The 7984-nt window shown below is 36.8% G+C and overlaps 1 pseudogene; it reads right to left on the bottom strand.

The window, feature by feature from the left end:
* Nucleotides 1-4623: 4623 nt before the first annotated feature.
* Nucleotides 4624-4947, bottom strand: LOC138174904 (CDGSH iron-sulfur domain-containing protein 1 pseudogene; annotated as a pseudogene).
* Between the last annotated feature and the right edge of the window lie 3037 nt (nt 4948-7984).

Raw genomic sequence — 7984 nt, 5'->3', positions numbered from 1 at the left:
ACAACTCAGAGGTCTAAGCACTAATGAAATCAGAGATTTAAAAAATAAATACAAAAAGACATTTCCACATCCCCATTCTCACTCACAGTAATATTACAAAGCAATCTAAATCTCACTTAATAGGAGCCCCATCTCTCTATGTGATCTAAATATTGGAATTTTTCCCAGCTGAATTTTCAAGTCTTCTCAAAGTGACTTTGAAGCCCCATAACCATTTAGGACAGGTGTTAAAGCCTCTCCACTTCCTTCTCCCCCTAATCCTACATCCTAAATGACTCAATTCAAGATAAATCCAATTTCACAATCATTCATTAAAGTGCCTACTATTTGCAAGACAATGTGTTAAGTTTAGGAGATAAAAATATATTTGGGATTTAATCTTATGAAGCATACATGGTAATAGGGCACAGCAAACCCTGTATAGCCTTTTGGTCCCTCTCTCAATGATGGATGAAGGGAGGATGGAAAGGTTATGTTGAAGTTCAATAGACAGGATTATCCAGTAAGCCAGTGTGAGTAGATCACTCAGCAGACCTTAGAAAGGAAATAACTCTGCAATCTATCTCTCATATTTTAACTATTCAAGTGGTCTCTGTTACTTCCTATGAGAAGGGATGGAGGGAAGGCTTCCAAAAGCTGCCAAATGTTCTCCCATCTTATTATGGTTCAGCTACACAAGCTGAGCCTGGGCCTCTGACTACTTTTTCAACTTTTTGTTGCTTTCTCTAAACATGGGTGACTGAAAATTGATCCTGAGATGAATGTGCTTAACTTTTCAAGCATCCTTGTGAGGTCCAGAAGTTGGAGTCCTTGATCCCTGAATCATTGCCAAATGCTTTCTGGTAGGTATTTTCTATATCTACTGCAGTGTTTTTTTGGAGATTAGAACTACCTACAAGTAGATGGGTTCAAACTCTGGTTAAACTTGTCAGAAGACGTGGTCCTCAATAAATTATTTGAATAGTATAGAACTGAAATGCCTTGCAAACTGCATCGTGCCTTGTAAATTACACCAAATCTTGATGCATTAAGTATCAACCTACTTAAAGGGAATATGAAAGTGATTTTAAATGTGTTGTTTATTTGTTGTTTATGTCAATGCAAGCCTGTGAAATTATGGTTTTTCCATTTTTCTAATGTGCAAAAGAAGCAGCAGAATTATATATATATATCATGTAAATAGCTTTATACTTCCCCCTTTTTTAAGGGAGAACCTAGACACGACTTAAACTTCAGCTTTAAGTTTTAATTTCCTAAAAAAAACCTCTTTGTTGGGCATGTGAAGAACTGAAGAGTATGAGAAAAAGAAAAGAGCCTGATGCTTCATATTAAGTGGTTTGGCTTCTGCAGCATTAAATCCAGTCAGTATTCATGGGTCCAGAGCTGATAGGATCCCATCCCCTTGGTGGAGAGGATAGAGATCCTATGGGATTGTTATTGTGAAACAAAGACAAAATAAAAAAAATAGTTCTGCACTTCAAGTAGCATGTATCCATTAGAGAAAAAAATGTATCATTTGCATAGATGTGTGAACAAAAGATAATGTGAGAAGAGGGAGAATATGCTAAATGTAGAGAGATCAGGGAAGGCTTCCAGTAAAATGTAGCTCCTCCAGTGGGTCTTGAAGGACAGTAAGGCATCTAAGAAGCAAGGGTGAAGAGGATGTGTTTTGAAGCATGAGGAAAAACAGTGAGACTTAGGCTTTATTCCTTTATTTTCACTATCTGAATCATGCCTTTAGATGTATATGACATTTGGAGCTCAAAGTCTTTTTGCTAGGGGATCTTTGTGTGTTTACCTAATTGAGTTCAATAAGAAGAGTGGCATTTATTCCAACCTTCTTACCTTTTGGGGCTATTATGCGTCTGACTTGCTCATGAAGTAGATATGTAATGTTTGACCTTCCATGCAAATCTCCTAATTATCTTTCTCCTATATGACTTCTATTTGACTTCCTTGAATAGGACTAGACTTTAGATGTAGACATTATTCCCTATATAACTACAGAGTTATTTGGACACTGAACTCTACTTTCTTTTCAAGCTATTAGGACCATTTAAAGTTATCTTTTTAATTACATTTATAATCTATTTAAAATAACAATACGTAACATTTACATTGTAATTTAGCTTTGGCAAAGCACTCTGTGCATATTATCTTCTTTGATCCTTTCAATAATTTGGTCTAAAAAGATGCCACTATTCTCTCTACTAAGGTGGAGAATAGACACCTGACATGCCTAGGATCACACAGAAAGGTTTAGTGATTTGCCAAGGTTCACACAGCTAGTATGCTTCTGAGGATGAATTTGACTAGTTATTATTGACAGCTAGGTGGTGCATTGAATAGAGTGTCAGGCCTGGAGTCAGGAAGGCTCATTTTCCAAAGTCCAAATCTAGCCTCAGACACTTATTGTCTGTGGAACCCTGTGCAAGTCCCTTAACCTTGTTTGGCTCAGTTTCCTCATATGTAAAGTGAGCTGGAGAAGGAAATGGCAAACTACTCCTATGTGTCTGCCAAGAAAACCCCAAATGGGGTCACAAAGACTTGTATACAACTGAACATGACTCAACAAAAGCTATATTCTTGACCACAAGTCCAGTGCCCCATCTATAATACAACTGATGATTAAGATAATGTTATCCTTTTTGAACTAACAGGATAAATATCCATACTCTAAATATAACCCCCTAAATATCTTTGAGTATTTGACAGATTAACTTTACTTGAACATCTCTATATGTCAATGAACCTATTTTAACAAATAAGTACTTACCTATTTGGTAAAATAGTGAGCTCCTTTTTTAAAAAAAATTCTTTTTCTTTTTATTTCAAGTAAAATAAGCATTTCTATATATATGGTAGATTGTATGAGCTCCTTCTTAATAGCGTGAACAAGCAGAGAGGTGGTCAAGCATATTGTTGAGGGTGGCCCTGTATGGCGTAGGATGCTATACTAGATGACCTCTCAAGTTTCTTCCCATTCTGAGATTACATGATACTTCATGAATCTTTGAACAAAAGTGTGTTCGCTTTTTCTTTCTCAATATTTGATAACACAGGTCCACAGCCTTTTAATAGTCTGCCTCTTTCTTTCTTATGTATCTATGTAATTATTCTAGCAACAAATGAATATTCAGAGGACAATCATTACTCTCCATCTCATTTCATATGTCATTCCTTTCAATCACACTTAGATTCTTGGTGAAGGGGAGAATATGTGTCAAACTGCTAATAAACTAAGTGCAAGTAAAAAAGCCACTCCATTCTATACATTACAGAGCTCCTCCTGAATTGCCTGCCACTGACTCCTTTGCAATGAATTGCTGCCTAGATCCAGCAGTGGTGCCCTTCCCAAGTAACTCAACCCTTTAGGATTTGTATGCTTGGGAATCCTGTCTCCCTATATCTTCATATCCAATTTCTGAGTGGATGCAAACAGTTTTTCAATGCCTGGAATAAATAATACAATGTCTTTCAGGAGGTTTTGTTTTATTATTTAGATGAATACTTGCCTTCTTCCTCCTCCTCCTTTTCTGTCCTGTCCTTTATAGGAGGCAGGGCATAAAAGGGAAGGGTTAGGATAATTACTTAAAAATAAAAACAAATAAACAAGAAAAAAAACCTTGAAATTAATTTTGTCAATTAGTCAACAAAAATTTATTCAACATTTACCAGAAAATCATCTCTGCTCCCATCTTCATGGAGATGTCACATGCCTTATTTCTTAATTGATAATAGAAGTAACAAGAGAAAGTTGGCTAGTGTCATAGTATAATAGATCAAGTACTAAAAGGGAACCCAGAAGCCGTTTAGGGCAACCTCTTCATTTTTCAGATGAAGAAACTAGGGCAAAGAGAAAAGTGATTTGTTCAAGGTGAAATAAATTGTAAGCATCAGAGCTGTGTTTTAAATCCAAATCCTCTGACTCTAGACTCATATTTTTTCTACTATATCATGATGTCTATGATCTTCCCCAATCGTGTGTTGCATTTTCAGCATCTATTGTTATTTAAATTGGCAAAAATAGCATAAACTGACTTAATTTCATATTTTTCCCCCAACTTGTCATAGAAATTTTACTCAGAAACATGTTGTCAAAAGAAAATACTCTTGAGGGGTGGCTAGGCGGCACAGTGAATAGAACAACAGCTCTGGAGTCAGGACGACCTGAGTTCAAATTTGACCTCAGACACTTAACACTTACTAGCTGTGAGACTTTGGGCAAGTCACTTAAACCCCAATTGCCCTCCCTTCCCCTCTCCAAAAATAAAGAAAAAAGAAAAAAAACACTTTTTTAAATTTTGAAAATAATTTAATATATTAACATCAACATACAGATCCAATGATATCCTGTCATTATCTGAGATTTGAAGAAACCAATGAACACAATCCCTACAAGACAGAACAATCCACAGGCCAAGAAGATCTTTACAATGCGTCACCACGGTGTTTGGATAAGTAGTAAGGCAGAGGGCACATAAACGAAAGCCTTAGCTGACAAGAAACCACACTGAGAACAGGGGGGGGGGGGAGGGGGCGGAAGAAATTGGACAGAATTAATAGAATGCCTTATAAAACAATCAGCAACTTTAGGACAAATCAGTCTCTACTTTCCACTGATTACTCCTCTTTCTTCTTGATCAACGGTCTCATGTTGTCTCCAGTTGCTTCATTGTGCTTTGTGTGGGCACCATCACAGAACGGGAACTTCTTGGACCTCCAACAGCAGCAGTGCACAGCTTTCTCTCCCAAGTCTTCTATGTCAAATGCATGGACAATCTTGGGGTTGTCTTTCTGGATGGTGAGGTTGACCATGGACCTGTAGCGTTTTTTTTTCACCAAAAACCTTTTGTAAGCTAGGTAGCCCACCACAGCAGTGCCAGCAGTCAGTGCCACAGCTGCGATGCAGTCAGCTAGCACCCACAGGTTGGAATGCAGGCCCATGGTGGGGCCATGATCCTAGGGGAGAGTATGGGCGGGGGACAGGTTTTGCTCTGCCCGCCGCCCGGAGACCCAACACACAGGAGGAGACCAACAACAAAAAAAATGCACTATTAAAGACAGTAGAAAGCTGAGTGTTGGTAGCATCACAGCCCTTAATTTTTTTTTTTTTTTGCATCTAGTTCTCTGGGTGTCTCCTATTTATACGCTATTTTATTATTTTTTTTCTTGAACAACTTTTATATCACCTCTATGTAGCATTGAAAAGTCTTATACATGCCAACAGCCTGATCTACAAAAGTATCTCTTCTTAATGGAAAATTCTAAGTGAGATTTTATTGATTTGTTATATGAAGTACTTATTCTGGTATGCTTCTCCTTAGCACAGATTAAAATAATTAAATTAATGCACAAAAAAATTAGAACCTACTAGCTGTGTGTGTGCATGTTTATGTGCTGCTTCTAACACAGGGCATTCAAAAGAGTTTGAGGAAACTTCTGTATGGTGTTAATACCCATAAATAAAAGCCTAAATAAAATTATTTAGATACATATTAATAAATAGAAAGAAAATCCATAGACCATTAAAATCTATTTACATGGAGAATGTGGTGATTTATAAGTGGTATTTAAGAATATACAGTGCATCAGAAAAAAAGAAAAAGAAAGTATTATTACATAGAGAAGATGAAAGGAAACCAAAGACATGTGACCAAAAAGAACTGGTAAGAAACACACACACACACACACACAAAGACAGAGACAGAAAAAGAGACAGAGAGAGAAAGAGACAGAGATAGACAGAGGTAAAGAAATAAAGACAGAGAGATAGTGATGTGTTCAGAGAAAGTCAGGGAGAGACCCACGGAGAAATACCCAGAGACAGAGAGTGAAAAAGATAGAGAAGAGAGACAGACAGATAGAAGAAGGACAGAGAGAGAAAAAGAAACAGAATGGAAGAGAAAGGAAATGAAAGAGAATAAGATAAACAGGGTTAGAGACAGCAGAAATATACAGGAACAGAGACAGAAACAAAGAGACAGAGGGAATGAGATGAAAGAGAAAGAGAGAGACAGAGAGAGAGAGAGAGAGAGAGAGAGAGAGAGAGAGAGAGAGAGAGAGAGAGAGAGAGAGAGCCATCATGTCCAACCCCTAATTTTATAAATGAGAAAAGAGAATTCAAAAGAAAGACTTAAATTCAGGTCTAATTCCACACTAATACTCTATTCCCTCTATCTGGTAGCTGCCTAATGAGGAAGTTCAGGCATAAAACTAGATGGGAAAGGTGCATCTGAGACAGTTTTCTGTCTATGGTAGTTGTGAGAAGAGAATTATAGCAACTACTACCAATAAAATGCAAGCAGAGATTGAGCAAACTTCAGCAAGCTCAGACAAGTTGGATCCTTTGCCCCATGATTGCAAATGACATTGATGACAATCTCATTATCATATTGGTCTTTTTGTCATTAGCAAGATGTATGTGCCTGAGGGGATTTAGATAGTGATGGCATGCTCTACAGCTTGTCTCTTCCTTTTCTTGTCATCCTCTAACCTTAAAAGCAAACTTTGAGAAAAAGATGGCAGAATGGTATGGGCAAATCTATTGTCTGGTGATTGACAGAGATGTGCCATCTACCTCAGTAATAGTCAATAGGGCTATTCCTACATCCTTCTGGCAGACTGCAGTTGAACAAGGTAACAATACTTTCCTTGGAAACTTGATGTCTTTGATGTGCATCTCTTGAGAAAAGCAGTAGGCTGTGTAGGAAGAAGGAGGTATTTGCATTTCTCAATGAGGACTCAGTTTGGTCAAATTAAAGGTGCTGACCAGGTGAAATAGAAGAGCAAAGGGTGAAAGGAGAGGAAATTACAGAAGATGAAATAAACAAATTTAAATACAGAGAAAATATTGTCATTATTTTTATAGTGAATGGAATTGAAAAGCAAGTGAGATAGAGAAATAAATGGGAAAGAGAACTGAAAGGAGAGTAGGCAAATATTATTATTCATAAAAAGAGCAACTGACTCAATTTGTTAAAATATAGACTGAAAATTTAGGGTCAGTGAATTATAATTCTATTAGTAGCATGTGACCTGGGATAAGACCTCATGTACATTAGGATGTTGAGGTCTGAAAATTGTGTTCCCAATCTAGTGAAGGCTTTGAACCTTGTGGTATTTGCCCACATAACTTAATTTATTACAAATATTTTTTTTTTCTTTTTGGAGGGGGTGAGGTAGGACAATTGGGATTATGTGACTTGCCCAAGGTCACATGGCTTGTTTTTTTTGTGTTAACTATCTGAGGCTGGATTTGAACTCAGGTCCTCCTGATTCCAGGTGCTCTATTCACTGTGCCACCTAGCCTCCCTGACAAATAAATCTTATTGTGCCACAGGAAAAGGAATTTTTCTGGCATTAAAAATATTCTCATTTATAAAACATAATGATAAAAAGTTAAAAACTGCACTTGTGTGAGTTGTACCCCAGAAAGTTGCCTAAGAGCTATCCCCATCTAAGATCTGATATCATTAAATTACCATGTCACCTTGGTCAGCCAATCAGTCAACACATATTTAATAATCAGAAAATAAATAATGATTATTGATCATCTATGTGCTAGATGCTGTTCTTAAGGCTGGAAATATAAATATAAAGAATGAACCAATCTCTACTCTCAAGAAGCTTATATTCTATTGGTGGAGACAAGTACATATATAATCTATGCAGCAAAAATAAAAAAAAAAGATTAATGAGTACCAGTGTATATGAAGTATTTAAATACAAGGTAATTAGGGTAAATTGTAGGAGAAATATTTAGGATGTGGCAATTACTATTCTAAAGACCTGCAGTAACAACAATATTATGCTCAGTTTATTCAGCAAAAGGTAAGTTCAAATGAATTCTTCTGTGACAGGCTCTTATGGGGAGTAGTTAACAAATATAACATTAAACCTCTGGATGCCTATTGTTCTTCTTAGCCTCTCCTGAATTCTACTGGAGTGCCTTAGGCAAAGTCTATTCAGCATCAAAATATTT

The sequence above is a fragment of the Petaurus breviceps genome, unplaced genomic scaffold, assembly GCF_028583685.1.
Source record: "Petaurus breviceps papuanus isolate PSGF00001 unplaced genomic scaffold, PetGlider_PUasm1.0 76, whole genome shotgun sequence".
Lineage (NCBI taxonomy): Eukaryota > Metazoa > Chordata > Mammalia > Diprotodontia > Petauridae > Petaurus > Petaurus breviceps.
The sequence above is the reverse complement of the archived record's forward strand: the minus strand, read 5'-3'. Positions and strand labels throughout refer to the sequence as shown.